Source organism: Stegodyphus dumicola, chromosome 5, assembly GCF_044657685.1.
Source record: "Stegodyphus dumicola isolate Sdum_Otavi_A_Nest chromosome 5, ASM4465768v1".
Taxonomy (NCBI): Eukaryota; Metazoa; Arthropoda; class Arachnida; order Araneae; family Eresidae; genus Stegodyphus; species Stegodyphus dumicola.
The window spans coordinates 199,182,233-199,200,427 of record NC_140772.1 but is presented as its reverse complement, the minus strand read 5'-3'; the positions used below and the strand labels follow the sequence as shown (position 1 = coordinate 199,200,427).

General features: G+C 32.1%; 1 protein-coding gene across 1 annotated transcript in view; it reads left to right on the top strand.

Annotated features, from left to right (window-relative positions):
* LOC118194458 (uncharacterized) overlaps window positions 1-18,195 on the top strand; it is a 293,435-nt gene that overhangs the window by 58,402 nt on the left and 216,838 nt on the right. The window lies entirely within an intron of this gene.

Sequence of the window (18,195 nt, the reverse complement as noted above, 5' to 3'; positions counted from 1 at the left end):
ATATAAAGGGATCTTAAATACTTTGTTACCTAAGAAAAGTCTGTGAAAAAGAGAAATGATAATTTACTATTATTATAAGGTATTTCTCCCTCTTTCCTAGCGTGTGTAGTGGTGTAGTGGTTCTGCACGCTGGGCCGGTATTCCAGAGGTCCGTGGTTGGATTCTCGGCGAAGGCGTTGTTAATTTTTCATCCCTCCGGCTTCTCCAAAAATACCTAATGTCTCTACAGTGCCGCCCGAACAAAAAGGGTGTTGGATGATGATTCTCCTCACCCAGGATTTGGCGATTGGGTCCCCTAAAAACAACATTCGCTCTTAAAAAAGGGGAGTTTATAAGGTATTTCTCCCTCTTTCCTAGCGTGCCTTCATGGTTTAGTGGTTCTGCACGCTGGGCCTTTATTCCCGAGGTCCGTGGTTCGCTTCCCGGCGAAGGCGTTGTTAATTTTTCATCTCTCCAGCTTTTCCAAAAATACCTAATGTCTCTACATTATAAGTAAGTTAGTAGTGGCTTAAATAACCATTTCACTTTTGCGCAAATGAACTAAATCACAGTAATCTTAAACTGTTGTCTCTTCCTCTAATGTTTTTATGAATTAATTTCTGCTGTTGAATTCCATTAAGAACAATGCAGTGAAATAAATTAATAATTGATTTATGGGTGGTTTTAATTGATTGAATTAACTCTTTAGTGGTTTTGTATCAACACGAGCGACGGCTTTTTTTATTAGAACTAGCTGCATATTTTGCCCCCCTTTTCTTAAAAGGGGCGGGGAAAATAGGACCGAACGGTGGAATTCCTAATCGATTACCGCGTTTTGATTAATGTTAAAAGAGGTTTTGAAGGCCTTTTGGAATTCGAACTCGTTTTCTATATATTTTTACAAGCATTTATTAACTTAAGTTTGAATTCCTGAAGGAATTAGCAGTTGAATATTTATTCCCTGTTTTTCATTTTGCATCATCACGTATGCCTTAGAACAATGTGCTGCTTAATATTTGTCGCTTAAATCATAAGTATTGGCATTAATGAAGGTACTTCATGGCTTCTCGCAGCACCATTCCTACGAAATTAAATTGTCCTTGAATATTATGACTGGAGGCAAAGGATTTAGAAGAAGATTTGGAAAATTTTACTGTGCTGGTTCGCAGCTGAACACTCTTAATAAACGGCTCGGTGCGTGAACCGCTTCTCCGCAACTGCACATGAGAGAAATATATTTAATTATATATTTTACAATGGTTGGTTCCAAAATCTAGGAACGGAATTCTGCAAATAATATGTTCATTATTATTAAAAACGAGCACAAACAACGCACCAGGAAATCTATAAATGGATTATACGGTGTGAAATAAAATCCTAATCAGAGATTTGAAGATAGATCTTATTAACTTTTAATTCGTAGTTTTAAAAAAAGAGTTAACAATTTTGACACTAAAAATAATCTCTTGTTGGGGAATGCATTGGTATATAAACAGCCTCTTTTTTTTTTTTTTTTTTTTTTTTTCCTTTCAATTGAAAGTTAATGTGGAAAAAAAACCCGGTTGACCAATAAGGGTTTGTAATGTTTTCCTTCCAAGGCTGCAAATATTATCAAAATCGGAGCGCCATCAAATATCAAGCTGTAGTAAAAATAAAATTGATGACGTTTATAATTATTTTCATACAAGCATGTATATTTTTATTTTTGCGTCGAAGGAAAAATCATTAAGAGTCAGAGATAAAGTCCAAGGAAAATTTTCTGAAAGATTAAGGAAGGTTTCATTAAATTTTTCATAATGTCATTCATGTCGTATGGATGAAGTGATTGTACAAATGAAGGGGAAAACACTCAATACTTTATTATTAAAATAAGTAACCTCTTATATACCCTTGATTGAATAAGCTGGAATATTCGAGACTTGGAAAAATTCTAGGAGATAGAGAACTTTCTTCAATAAATGGAACATAAAGGAAATAAATGTTAAACAAAAACGGATTATAAGGTGCTTGCCTTTGACGGGTTTAGAATTCAGGAGCCTCCGGTTTCTGAATCCGTTCTGAATCAATTTAAATTAAAGTAAGTTATTTAAAGATTAATTAAATACGTTAGAATTGTTTAAATGAACGGCAGTCTTGAAACTTAATATTTAACTATTGAGATATTTGAATAACAAAGTTTAGCCAACAAACTTTAGATTTCAGATAAATTAAAAATAACACTGAATTTTTTTTCTTTCGCAATATGATTAATGTTTTGAAAAATACTTAGTAATTTTAAATGTTTTGATTTTATAAATAAAAAGACACTCGTTTCAGAGACTTCTGTATTAAATACTATTTTGCTTTACGGAGGTGTGTTTCCCCCATCTCTATGCATAATATTTTTAGGTACAAAACATTTATTTATGATGGGAAGAATTCAGTATTTAATGCTTTTATATTAGTATTTGGGAATTTAGTATGACTTACAGTTATTCAAATAATGACATAATTCTACATAATTATAAAAATTATAGTCTCAAAAAGGCTACGTGCACCAGACGTTAATTTGATGAGGAATAATTATTGAAGTAAATTCTAGATTCCCTGTGTATGTTATTGTGTACGTTTCTGAAGGTTTACGTTTAAGACAGTTCTAACAGGACAAACGTGATTGGTTTTAAATATAATAATATTTACAAATTAAATTGAAGTATTAACAGAATTTTTTAAAGAGGATAATAACATCGGCCAAATCAGGCTAAAATAAAATAATTTTTTTTTTTTTTTAAATTATTTTTATGCAAATACGATACGTATTCCGCCATTTTGCGCTGTCATTTCTCCGCATTGCGAAAATTCTTGCTCAGTCGTTGTGCAGGATTAAAACATAGCTCTCCTAGATTATAAATACTTCGGCACGATATACACATTTCCACTGAAGTTTTGTATGTGAGAGTACCCCACCCGAGGATTAAGGGAATAGCTCAGGTGCCGGAAATAGTGTGATAACGTTCTCGCTTACGCCGGCCTGTATTATGTGTCCAAGTACACACTCTTTTTGCTGCTTGCTTTCGCCTGAATAAGCTACGTCTCTCGCTCGACTTTATATCTCTGTAGCTTTAAAAAAAAAAAAAAAAAAAAAATTGTGTAGTAACCGCGTAGTTTAAAATTGTGGGGTGCAAATTGCTTCTATTGTGCTGTACCATGCCATAAGAATCTGAATAGAGTAATGAAGGGGTAAAGATATGTTCGAATTATCAAGGAATTTTGGGGTACTTCAAAGGTTTCCTTCATCTTCTGCGAAATCTTCTTTTGTCAGCTACATCTCGTCTTTCCCCACCTATGGCCATGCTTGAAAAATAATTGGTGTCCTTCCTAGTCAAACACATATCTGTTATCAAATTATGTGCAACCAACTAAATTATCATCATCATCTCGGTCTCTCTCTCACTCACACACACATACATATATATGTCATCAGTTTAACAACATTAATATCGTTATAGTATGCTATTTATAATTTGGCAGTTTTCCCGCTTTTATTAATAATTTTTGCTTTTAAATGCTGACACGGAGTGTAATTCGATCTGTTAGCTGATCAATTAGATCAGTTTGCAGTGAATAATTGTGGCCATCTTAGTTCTGCCGAGTATCTCGGAGAAATGATCTCTCTGGTCGTTGAGAGATCTGATGTACATTGCGAGGACAGTTAAAGCAGGTGTGGCGGACGTAATGCACGTTGCATGAGGTTTCAGTTTTTGTTTGCGCAGGCACAGCAAAATCACCACGTTCTCTGGCGCCGCAGGAATTAATTAGCTCTAAGCGAGGAGCAAAAAGAGCGCGTAAGCAGTAAGATTTGCTGACATCTCCTGTGTAACAGTGTGTCTGAAAACATGCATACGAATGCCAGTACCAAAATTATTTACATGCTACTGATCGAATGAGAGACAATGAGAATTATCTGAATATCTCCTCCTGTGAAATGTTGAGGTTTTATTTTGCTTGTCGTGTTTTTTCCCACCCCAACTGGTAAGTAAGTGTTTGAACAAAGACTGTGGATGTTTTAATTTCGGATGCATATTTTGCATAACTTTGCAGTACTCTTTCTCATTTTTTAAGCAGGAGATAGAGGAGTGAATAACGATACACCTCTAATCCATTCCACTTTCCCGTTCAAGTGACACTAATCAAGTCTAAAATGAATGTTCGTAATGAATCAGAATCCATTTTACTCACAGTGCTATCTTAATTGTAGTCAGTGTCTTATTCAGAAATGTATTGAAAAATGCGTTTTCAGTGGTAGTTGCATAAATATCATATTCATTAATGTGCTGGGTGAAATGCCGTATTAAAAATGTCTCTGATATATGTTTTATTTTAATAATATATCGAATAAATGCAGGATTTAGTAATGTACTGAATAAATGCCATATTCATTTGCCTGTCAGGAAGTGGAAGATAAATGTCAAGCAAGTTGTGTCCTCTCCACAAAAAGTGCCCGAAAATGTGGCTTTTGGTATTATAAGAGGTTTAATCCAAATTTTTATCTAATTTAGTTATTATGCATAAACTAATATCTAATTTAGTTATTATGCTATATAGTAGCAGCTATGCATAAACAAAATATATCTTTATACCAAGAAAACAGCCTATTCAATAAATGAAGAATTATATTTCTAAAAATAACTCGGGATTAATTTCGTCAGGCCAATTTTCTTTGTCCGGATATTATGATTGTGTTGTTGCACATGTACAATCGATTTAGAACTACTGATTTTTTCTGTTCTTAAATCTTTTAAACGAATTATTGCAATGAATCATTTACATTTCTTTTATTACCGTTATATTTGGGAGCATACAATTATTGTGGCAATAAGAAAAGTATCCTTGAATAGAATTTCTTCTCATAAATTTCTGTTTACGACTTCTGAATGTCGTTTTGACTCACAAAGATTGATAGAGAAGTTATGAAACACAGGGCGATACTCTTGTGTATCCAATCTGATGGGATATGAGTTTCTTAATGCGTTTCGTTGTGGAAAAGCATTTTGAAGAAAGCATGAGAAGTAATTTATATGATTAGTTTGTAATTATACATAATTTATGGTGTATTTTATTTTAAGCACCACGATATTATTTCATTTGGATTGGTTTGGCTTTTGCTAATTTTTTAAAGTGTTTAGTATTTTAGATTTTAAAAGGTATCCAACTAGGCTCTAATCGTCAATTTTGATTAAATTTCTCAGAAGATTTTTATTACTTTATTTTAAAATTTATACATTAAGCTCCCCAAAATTACTTTAATCTCTTCGGTTGTTAGAACCAGAGTTATGGCTGTTCTTGTCCTATACCATGAACTGAAAGTTTCTGTTTTAAGAAAACAGAAGTTGATGTCTAAAGTTACAGATTACTCTAAATAACTTTAAAATGAGAATTTTTCATATGAATACTTTTGATGATGTTCAAAAAATAATTTGTAGCCTTTCTATTTGTAATTAAGTAATCTGGAATAAAGATTGGTTTTGCTATTTAATTTTCATACTTAACAGCATTTGCTTTTCCTTTTGTTTGTATTTGCATTACATTAAACCCATTCTTTGGAAAACTTGATTTTTCCAACTTTTCTGTTGCGGAAAAAACTTTAACGTAAAATATTAGTACAGTAATTTTACGAAACTTTTCGCTAATATTTTGTAAAATATTACGAATAATATGCACTAAAAGTTTAGGTGTGTGTACATATATCTGAAAATTTTTTCAGACAATTTTGTAAATGAAAAGAGACATTTTTCGAAAAATAATTAGTGCAGGCACTCAAACAAAGCTATTTAAAGACATCATGTTTTAAGACTTAGGTTTTAGACCATTTAATTGCGTATACCTTAATATAAGGGACAAAAATAAAAATAAAATATTGATAAAATTTTTTATGGGAACATATCTAATAATCCTGAAATTTAACACATTTTTAACCCAAAATGTAAGAATAATCCAAAAATTATACGTTAATAATATGTTTGTACCTGTTTCTGTCGACACCAATAATAGATTCATTTACATTATTTTTCAAAATTTGGGTGTTAAGCGTAGCCTCATACCTTAAAGTAACATGCATCAATTTAGCTTCGTTAATAAGTTACAATTTTTTTCCTTTTAACGTGTTGTTTTCGCCAAGCAGTAAAGTGATTATACTCGTATTTCAGCTTCGTTAAGTTAATCGCTAAGGACGTTTGAAATATTATTATTTCAGTTTATTGATTTTCGAATTTGTGTATATTTATTGCCTTCCAAACTTTTTTTTACATGGATAATTTCATAAAGTATTATTTATAGGCTCTAAATCAATTAATGTGTAAGAATGTTTCATGATACCTTTTTCAGTTATATATTCCTTGCCCCTTTTTTCACTAGTGAGAGTAATTTTATTATGTAAATTTGGGATTTGTGTGTACCATTTCTGTCTGAGGAGAAAGCTTAAATAAACAACACTATATCTCGAAAAACTCATATAAACAGAACTCGCAATATTTTGAAATTACTGAGATAACCGTGCAGGTTAAAATGGACAATTTTGATGGAAAGTCACATTTTTGCTCTATTTGCTAGATCATATTTTTAGCTTTTGTTTAAGTTTGTTTTCGTTTCTGCGTTATGTCGAAGATAAGATATTCAAGATGATTATGAAATCGGGGATATGGGAAAATCCCAGCAAGCAAACTTTTAAATGTTGGAATTCTATCCGAAATTAATTTAACAAGAAAATTTTTAAAACCTGTGTGTAATAATTGAAATCTAATATGAAAAGCTGCAGCAGTAACATGATTCGGTTATAAATTTTGACAGTCGAATTTAAATTTTCTCTTGCTGTGGTATAATTTTCCTTTTGTTGTTGAGTAATAACTAGTTAATGTTTTCGTGTATTTTCTGCAGAGTATTCTGTGATAGATTAAGTAAGTAAACAATGTGCAGGAATATGACATTATCAATTGATGAAGTGGAATTGATTCTGTATATCGCACCCTAGCCTTTAGGAATTTGTGCTCATGTGGAGGTTAGAATAAGTATTTGCTGCAAAGCGTTCGCGGATTAACTGCCAAAGTAAGGTGTCTTCGGGGAGAACGTCCTAAGGGAAAGTGATTCGTTTTTGACTGAGGAAAGTACTCATAGTGTGAAAGATAACTTTATTTTTGTGTATCCTGATTAAGATGATAAAACTAGCCATCTGTTAAATAATTTTCCAGTAGCATGAATATGTTTCCTGTTCTCAGATTTTTTTAGCTGTTTCATATTTTCTTCTGGTTTGCACTTCCATTCGAATTAGAATGGCAAGTGTTTGTTCTTTTTAAAATCAGGATATTAGAATATGTAAAGATGCATACATAAAGATGTCAATCGGTGTATTGAAAAAGTTAACCGCATTAGCTTGAAATTTCTTTATCTTAACCTAGCAGAATTTGCTTCATCGATCTTGTTGATGAATTTATTTCCTTTCAGTTTATTGCCAGTTGCATGTGCTGATCTGTTCATTTTAGCTATGAGAGCCGAAGCATTTCTTCAAGACTGCAATTACTAGAGGTTTTTTTCTCGTTCCAACGGCAACATTTCGAGGCGCCTGTAACTATACCCAATTAAAAGCATCATCATCCTTGCTCGGTATCTTCCCGCTGTGACATACGAAATTCCGCGTTTCGCACTCTCGTTGCCCCCAGGTATACCACATAATTACCAAAGTAGTTCCTCTTGCTGGGTATATGTATGCTGTGACCTCAGTCAATGTCACGACTTCGTTCGGATGTTTGGTGGATGCACAAGGGTTTGGCCCCGTGTGGAATAATTATCAGCTGCCGAACCCATCCCACTCATCTATCTATGTTATGCCCATGCCGGTTTGTAGCTCTCTCTTTTTCTCTGTTGTCTTCTCTGCTGACCTGAATTGATGTATTATTTTATAATTATTTTTGCCTCCCCTCGACATAATCTTGAAAGATTTTTTTATGGCCTTTAAAGGAACCAAATATGAATGTTTGTTGCAGAACTAGATATATGACAGTGCAAGATTTTAAGAAGATTGAGAAAAACTTTTGCTGATTAAATTATGCTGAAGTCATATCATGCATTTATTGAACGCAGCAATATAAAACATGGTTGTTCGAATTTGTTTCATGAGGCGGCGCTTAAAAGTTGTTGCGCTCAACTCTTGGGCAAGAGGCAAGTATTTGTTTGTTAAAATAAAGTAAAAAATGACTACATGTGTTTTAAAAGTAATTAACCAGAACTTATGCAAAATATGATTCTGTCTTCTAAAATATATTCTTTTAACCGCGCAGTGATCAAAGTATGTTTCTAAATTTTCTTTCCAAGCTTAACGAACTGCTCACTAGCAGCCGAGTAGTAAAAGCCGCTAAACACTGGTAGTTTTGTCCAGGATTCGAGTCCCGGCGAACGAGTTAGCTGCATGAACGTTTTTGTGGTTTTCACCATGTGTAAACGTGGATACAAGCCAGTTTCAGAGAATTTTTAGACCTATAAAGAGTTTAAAAAAAGCGATTGTATTTTTTTGACCCAAAGCGCTCTGTGTTTAAAGATTTTCTAACCGCATAAGATTTGCACCTTGTTTTTCTGTTAATTTTCCTTTCAGGTTTTATGAATAAGCAGAAGGCCATTGAACTTTATGTGAAATCCTTGCTAATCAATCGAATTAATACTCAAACTAAAACAAAGATTTCAAAATTTAAGACCTGTTTTTGATAGGAAAAAAATTGCTTATAATCTTTGCGCATCGTAGATTTTTAAAATTGTTACATAAATTTCGATGCCAGGGACATCCCATGCAGCTACCTACCTGATACTTGCCTCAGAAATCTAATTTCCAGCTTTTAAAGGAATTACATTGCCATGGAAATTTTTCTTTTAGTGGATGTACTCGATTAATTTTATATTCTGAAATGCTGGTACGTTACGCAGAGTATAGTCGCTTGATAATTATGAATATTTAAAACTTGAAAGTTTTATTGGTATATTGAACGCAATGTGCTGTCGTTATACTTAGGATTAAAAATGTTAACTGTACCAAGTAATTCTACGGTTCGAATGAATTTTTCTTTGGATTGTAGTGTTTAGCATGGGATATTTAGAACAGAAAGCATCTGAGAATACTTTGTATGTTCATTCTTTGAAATTTGTGACGAAAGCTTTTAGTTGATAAATCCTTTTTTAACATAGGAGACGCTCGTTATAACGATTCTTCGCGTCTTAAGGGGTGGTTTCTACAACAAATTGATTTTAATATGCAATGGTACTTCGGTATACGTCATTAATCAGTTCCACTTCTTTGGATTTAACCCAAACTGGACTTGCACCGAACGATTTTTTTTTTCCACTACGAAAAAAAGGGGAAATAACTAACCCGCTCTCATAAAAAGCACCTTGTTGTTATTAATGCTTTTTATGTTTTGGAAAATGGAATAAATTTTAAATTTATCCCGCAGAAAAATACTTTTTGGAATATATGTTATGACTATTATTGTATTATTTTTAAACCTTAAATATCCGTAGGCCAAAGACGTACACACTGCGCAGTTTCTTCACTATCTGGTTGGGAAATAAGAGAAGAAAAGTATTAACCCTGAAAATAAAATAAAATATACTTTGTCGTTATCACTGCGTGCTGAAAGAATTACTCTATACGCCTTCTAATGGTCGTTGTGTCCCATCATATTATCTGAGATCTGGCATTGTTTAAAAGCGTGATCTGCAGGACAGCTTTAATGGTGACTTTAAGCGAAGAGTTACGTAGTTAATATTTAAATGTTCTTTTTCTTTCATTTCTCAGATGTGCTACAAAGATACATTTAGGTCAATAGTCTATTAATGTGATCCGATTGATTTCCAACGTCTTAAGCAATACAGATTATATTTTGCATCTCTTCTAGTGTCTTTACATGGCTAGGTGTAGTGATCTAAGAGTAAGGGCAAGAGGTTTGTCATTGTGTATGGTAATGTATATTCTTTTTGATTTATTGCAATATATTGTCAGCGCAGTAGTTTCCTACACTGGGCTTCGCCTTTCGCTTTATGTATATTGGGTTATATATTGCATTATTTATGAAAATTAATGTGATTTTTCTTCGGTTTATGTTGAGATTAAATAGTATATTTGAACCTTAATAATGAATGAATATGAATACTTTGTTTGTTAACAAAACACTGAACTTACGAATACTTTATAAATCGTTTCTAACAGAACAGAGCCGAATTTTGTGTACTTTGATTTTCATAATGTACGTAAATCTCAGTAACTTTTAAATCACGATTTTTCGTGTGTGAGAGGGGGATTTATCATATTTTTTATTTATTTATTTTTAAAATAATGCTTGTAATTATTTATTTATTTTTAAAATAAAGCACATTTCGATTTTAAATTATGTGAACTTCAGCCATAAACATTCATTTACTCCACAGAAAAGAAAGTACATGTCTAGAGAATCTTATAAAAATTGTTTCAAGGATCGGTGTTTTGCGACAATATCTTCCCACAAACAGGCAAAAATAAATAAGAAAAAGGCAGCTGCGCCATCTGTTGAAAAGAAGAGAAATAGAAGGAGCAAAAGATTGCTACTTAAGGCCTTTAAATATTTTTGAAAAAATAGTGTTGAAATTAAACTCATTACAAGTTGATAAATTTTGATGAATGGGGAAAAAAAAAAAAAAACACAAAAGTTTTCTTTGTATATTTCTTTAAAAAAAATTTTTGGCCATTTATTTGCAGATTCTTTTCGAATGTTTATTATTAGTTAAATATGAATGAGTGTCTCTTGCTAAAAATTGATTTATGTGTTTTGCTTATACTTAATCTATTTAATTTGAAATTTATTAAAACTTCCGTTAATATCTATTGGTACGCTTTCGTGTTGTCCAATGAAGAGTATCGTGTCTGAATCACGGATGCGCTAAACAGTTGACACTGGAAAGACTTAAACGTAAAAATAAATATCATTGTTATGTTTAAATGTGTAGGTATTGAAGCAGTTTATTAGTAGACAGCAATCAAGTGTTAGTGAAATAGATTACACATTTTTGGTTGTAACAATGAAAGCAGAGTGGATTTTCAACCATACAACATAAAACGAAGCACACAAATATTAATTAACTTTGTTTCAACTTTTATTATTAGAAAGTTCTTTATTAGTTACTTTAGTTTGCGACTACTTTACTACTTGTAAATAAGTTGTTTACAACAACTTTAGTTTACTAATTTAGTTTACAACTTCTTTATTAGTTATTAGAAAGATTATACTATATTTAAAACATATGAGATCACACATATTTGTTTAGAACTATCCATAATATCTATTACGGTAAATTTATTATTTTACTGACAGTAATTTGATGTCAGTTTTGATGACAGTAATCTCACATTTATATCATGACAGATAGAATTTTCGCAAAATTAAATTTTAGAATTATTAGAATGTTTATGAAAAATTACTGACAATTAAAGCATTTCTGTCTGTTCAGTGTTTTGAACTTAACTTGGGAGCAAGGCAATTTGGATATTGTATATTGGGTTATTATAATCCGATCTCTTACCTACCTATAGATAAAATTTCGAGGCGATCCATTGTTTTGTGTTATGTGATTTGAGAAACGAATTCACAGAAACCGTTTCTCTTATTTGGAATTTATATCTTTCGCACATTCTGCCTTCACACAATTTACTGTTTTGCACATTTAAAAAAAAATTCTTTTTTTTTTTTAATGATTTTATTGCAAAAATTGTGATTTAAAACTGAAGCCAATGTTAGTTTATCAAGCTGAAAATCTCAGAGCATTGAAAGGAAATGATAAAAAATTGCTTCCAGTCGTTTCGAAATCGAATAAACAGCCTGGATTACTGAATAAATAAATGATTTTTCATCTAGTTTGGATAAAAGTTTTCAGACTTCTAAGGAGATCATTAGTACAAAACCATTTTTTAAAATTTAATGTTACCTTTCACGAATTCAATATATACAAGATGATCGATTAGCTTGGTCAAATGGATACTATTTTCCGCTAGCATCGCGAGCGTTCTTACGTTACGCAGTATTCCCCCCTCCCCGTATCCAGTGTGCAATAATAAATGTGCTTTAAATTCAGCAGTTTTTGTTATTATATGCATAAAAGTATAACTGAAAACACTGTACAGGTATCGGTATTCATGATATATTTCAGTATGTTAAAATATGAATTTGCTATCTTGATATAATGATAGCTTATTTTTAAGGATTAATATATCTTATTCAGATTTAGTTAAATGTCATGCAAGAGAGTGTTAAAATCCCTTTTTTTTTCCAGTAATTATAATAAAAAGGTGTGTCAGCGCGTTACGAAAAACGCGGGCCCTTCTCATTAGGGATATTTTTGCTTATGTTCTTTGTTCTAGTAGTTAAAGAATTAAAGCTAAAGCAAAGACTCAGTTAACTGCAGAAGAAACTTCAGTCAGTTTATAATTAAATTGAATTTGCTTAAGTAATTTTATTTGATGTAAATCCCAATGTGAAACAGAACCTAGAAGTTGGCATGAAAGAGATTTCAGCTACTGCAAAGTACATGGCAAGGTGGGAGAGTCAGCATTATTCAAATATCTGGTTTTTCGGCTGGAAGATTTGAAAAAATAAAATAACGAATCAGTTTTATTAACTTTAGTGATTAGTAATGTAGTATATCAGTACCTGTTGCTTCATAAAATCACTTCCGAATATATCAGAATTCATTAAGCGGCTGAGTTTAATAAATGGCGATTTTGAGTATTGCAAATTGTGATGTCAATTTTAAACATATTTAACAAGATAGTTGCTAATAACTAAAAATTGATGTCAAAATTAAACTATTTTTGCAATTTTTGAAAGTTAAAAAAAATTATAAAAATTTAGACTAAGGTTTTTTTTTCTTGATCAGAGATTTGGTTCCTGAAAATCTGAGCGTAATAAACGGCTGATTATATTAACCGTTGAGCTTAACAAGCGGCTTGTACTGTATATTCAAATTTATGCAAATCAACTATTATTTTATAGTATTTGGCTTAGTGCGTATTATTTAATTGATTAATTAAGTGTATTAAGCAGGTTTTTCTTTGTTCTATTTTTTTTGTATCTGCTGTTTCAGCATTCTTAATTTACTGGCGTATGAGAATATTTTGTAAGTTTTGAAATAAGCATGTTTTAAGCTATAAAGTATGGACTAAACAAGAAAGGGCCGTAACAGGGTGAAATGCAACAGCCTAAATGCACACTTTTCTGTCGTTTCACTATAATTTTACTATAATACACATGCACGATACAATTATTGATTGGATTTATTTAGATTATGTCAAAGCAGCCGTGGGTTCTGTGCCTGCGAGGAAGTATACCTTCATAGAGGACATTGAAAAGTAATCTGGCTCTTGCATATGTTACGGAAAAAGTCTCGAAAACTCCCATGTAGCCAGGCCTTTCACCTGGATTAGATGCCACGTCGAACTACCAGTGTTCAGTGTTTTTATTGCTCGGTGGTTGATGGCCTTGATTAATAATGGAAAAAAGCATGGTTGTCTGTTGTTTTATAGTATATTTAACGGGTACAGTTTCTTATTCGTTGCTGTGTTATGTTTTGAAAATTAGGATCGAATGTCCTTTTATTTTCATAGCACGAAAAAAGGAAAAGTGTGAGTGCAGTGTAAGTACTTTATTATTATTTTGTTCAAAATTAATATTGTCTTTCTCTGCATAGTTTATAAATTAAACATTATTGCATTTTGTATGTTATACCAATACTACGTTTTATTTAGCATTCGGTATTGAACGGGCTTTAATTTCGGTAGATCTTTTCCAGGCACTTTTTTATCGTATTACTGTAGCCACTTGTTAAATAATTTCAAACTCGTACCCATAATTCCACATGTTCCTAAAAGCATGAAATTTTATGGTAGATGTGAACGACATTAACTATCCTTAAATTGTGCTTAGTGTGTCGTACTTGTCTTAATATTTTGAGCTTTCTTTGAATGAGGAAATAAAACAGCACGCCCACCATAAATCTACCGAGTGAGTCGTGTTAACGATTATCACTTTTCTGTCGCAGGTGTGTTTGAAGCGAGAGGCGGTATTGCATTTAGTTTGTAGTTCAGCTGGTCGCCTGAATTCTAAAGGATTAGAACTGCAACCTTCAGCTTGACCTCGTGTGTCTTTATTTCGTAATATCAAGCCCGATATAATTAATTCTTGTACTTGCGGTAATCTCACTTTGCGCTATTAACACCAGAGCGGAAGGGGGAGAGAAAGAAACTAAAACATTTTTTATAGTGAACATTCGCTTCAAAACTAATTAACCGAATTCTCTGTACTGTTATACTTGCCTAATTGCTTTTCACTGTAATTTGTAAATGTGCTGCTTCCTTTTAAAAATCGCTTAAGATTGATTGAAAAATCGCTTAAGATTGATTGCTTCAATTTTACGAGTTGTAACATTAGTCATTAACAACGATAATAACTGTGTTTGGTGTGAAGACATATTAACCCAGGCACATGTAGCTTTTCACAACACAAACATACAGGTGCCATAATGTGTATGGCGACTGTGCATGTACACCAGTCTTGGTACGCTAGTGGCTTAGCGAAAGATGTAGGTGATGATCATGTGTAGTTTTGTTAAAGAGTTTGTATTCGTGATTTGCCTGGGGTGAAACAAAAATATGAACCCATTTTCCATGAGAAAATGTTCTCTGAAAGCATACTTAAACCGACAATTCTGACTCCTGCATCATAATTAAATAACAATGAACTAAATAATGAAATAGTTAATTGATGATGCAAAACAACTCGAGCGTTATCTCCATGAGGTTAGTAATATTTTCATAAAATGCTTCCTGAGAGATACTAATTCATATGTATATGTTACTTGGTGGAAAATCAAGAAAACCTGTGCAGCTAGCCCGCTCAGCCGTCAGGAATTGAACTTTTGACATTTTGCTAATGTTCTGCACCTTTTAGCCACCATGCCAGTGGTGAACCAACTGAGTAATTAAAACAGAAAGGATGTCACACATCAGTAATGTCAAAATTTTATTGTAAATAATAACAATAACACTTTAACGTCAACGCCAACGCCATTTTTGTACTGCAAGTAGAACAACAATCATTAGATTACTCCTTTTGTAGGGGGGGGGAACTATCTGTGTGAAAACATGCAGACGCAGGAAAAATATGCAATCCTTCAAAGAAGCAATATTGAAGAAGGCTTACAATAAACCTCTTTCAATATCTAGAAATTTGAAGATCACAAAGTTAACTTGCCAGCAATACAATGTTACTCCTCATGGGCAAGTATAGGTCAGTGGTCGACAAACCGTGGTTGTTTAGCCACTTGAGTGCGATTCTGCCACAAGATTTTAAGAAATTTAAGTACAAGGCAAAAATACTTGGAACAAATTAAAGAGTTATCACTGTGTTAAGGCAGTTAAAACACAGAACAGTCAAAATCTCTTCGAATAAAACCAATTAGCAAATTGAAGATCTTAAATTGGTTTTAGCTTTATTAATAGCTGTTTATGAATCTTGTGATATAAATGACACGGCGGAAGTTTCGCTTTGTGTTCGATTTATTTCGTCCTTCTGGATTATACCCATTGAAAAGTGGCGGGAATATTGTAGAAGCTGTCGTGAATGCTTGGAGAAACAAAATTCCATTCACGGAGAAACATAAAATTCCATTCGATAAAACTGTTTCACTTTCAACAGATTTGGCAAAAAGTATGACTGGAGTGAGAAAAAGTTTCGTTCCTATTTTGAAGGAAAAAGTTAATCACAAGATTCTTGTTTATCATTGCATCATTCATCAAAAAACGCTTTATGCGCAAACATTTCCAGAAGAAATTTGCCTTGCTATGGAATTGGTGAACAAGATTGTGAATACAATTGTAGCTAAAGCTCTTTTTCATCGTCAGCTTAAAGAATTTTTAGTTGAAAGAGTGAATAGCTGATCTTCTACTGCATAATAAGGAAAGTTGACTTTCAAGAGGAAATCTTCTAAAACGTTTCGCTTCCTTATTATTAGAAATTAAAACATTTCTCTTTGAGAAGGTTGTCGATTATCCTGAACTAATGAAAGACAAGTGGATCAAAAAATGTATTTCATAGTAGAGGTTCTACAGAGGAAAGAAAACTCTTTCTTCACCCTCCGTTTTCTTTTCTTTTCTTTTTCTTTTTTTTTTTCCTTAATTTTGGACGAAGTCATTTCATTTGAAAACAAAGTATCCCTTTTAGCTCAAGATTTAGAAAGAGAGACATTAATTAATTTTCCAAGCCTGCTGTTACATCGCCAAAAAAAAAAAAATAATTCGATTGTTGACATTTTCTGTTTCAAAACAACAATGTTAAATGTCAGGGAAGCTTTTCTACATATGTTTCAGGAATTTAGAAATAGCTTAGCAAACTATTTAGAAACATAGATTTCGGGTAGGTGAAATTGTTTAGAAACATACGGCTATTTCTACATAGATTTAGAAATAGCATTGCCCCCCTTAATATTAACATTGGATCATTTAAAATGTAATTACTGCAGTTAAAAAAAAATAATTATGGAGCTCCGAATTTGAAGAGCGACTTAATGCTAACATGGAAAAACTATATAAAAATAAATGTGATCTTAGTTCAGAGCAAAAGTAGTCTGGTTTGAAAGACCTGGAGAAGGAAGACATGATAATTTTCATCACCTGGGCAAGTATTCCTGACTCGTATGATCGGTTAAAAAAGCTAACATTTGTTATTCTAACACTCTTTGGCATGCATATTCATACGAACAATCGTCTTCAAGCATGAATTTTTATCAAAAATAAATTGAAAAATTGTCTTATCGAGAGAACCTAGAATCCTGCTTAAAATTAAAAACGACCTTCTAACTTTATTTATCCAAGTTATACCTCACCTCGCCGAAAAAAGTCTGTATTCATATTAAATGCGTGTTTTGTCATATTTTTATATGATGCAATTTTTTGTCAATAAATAAGATTATTATAGTGATATTTTTCAAATGTTAACGACTCCTAAAAAGATGGTTATTTAAAATGAAATTTGACTCTGAAAAAAATCCTATTCGTTATATTGCTGATCTTTGGTTCTTCTGTCTAATGTAGCACTGAAACTTTAAGAATACCTTCTTATGATTTTGTAATACATGTCAGAATGTGGCAACATTGTTAGTAAAATTAAATTTTTTATCTCTAAATTTTTTTCATAAATTATGAACTTCCATTTTAAAGTTCAGTATAATATTTAAAAAAGGACAACAATAACTCAATTTGATAAAATTTATTTTTAAATGATGCATTTACATTTTATAATGATTATTATTATTAACAGAACTTCTGTGAAGCCTTTTAGTAATGCTAATGCATTAATCTATCAGTTAAGCATATGATCCCAAAACTTCATTTTCGAATTGTGCCTGTATTGCAACAAATGTTAACCTCTGAGGTGGTCCATAAAATCAGCCTTCATTTGACAGCAAGCCACAGAATTGCTTTGTCTTGATCATTATAATTAAATTTAACTATTGTGCTGCTTCTATTTGGGAAGGTAATAATTAATTCATCATCAAGGCAAATTTGCTCATGTCTTTTGTTACAGAATTTTTCAAATGATTTAATAACCGGACATTGTTGTTTGAAGAATACAATTACCATTCATGTTCTGTTTACTTAATCACCAGTTTGCCTAAGTTAAATGTTTATTTTTTAATCTTTGGAATATCAAAGCATCACTTTTGACCTGATTGCAGTTTACATGTTTCATCTAATTATTTATTGATTTAATACCATCATTTTAAAAACCCACTCACCTAGATTTCTCTTATTTTCTGACCAAATAATTTCCGATTCGTGTTCTTCATTTTGTTTTATGATCACCATCAACGTCATCGTTATTATTGAAAAGTTAATTAACTAACCTACTATCGTTAGTGTTTTCTTTGGCCTCGATAATTGAGTCTTTAAAGATCGAGATCACATTCTGGTTCTGCCTTTTGTCTTTGAGAGAGAATTTCAGTCCTATTGTGAGCAATGCCATTGAATTAAATTATCCGTCTAACGCAGATAATTATCTCCTATGTTTTTTAAAAAGAACTTTACATAAAAGTCAAGAAACAAAAGCATGGAAGATGACACGTGTAACATGTATCATAGATCGTTCTCTTTTACGTAGAAGTCAGTAAGATAGAAGT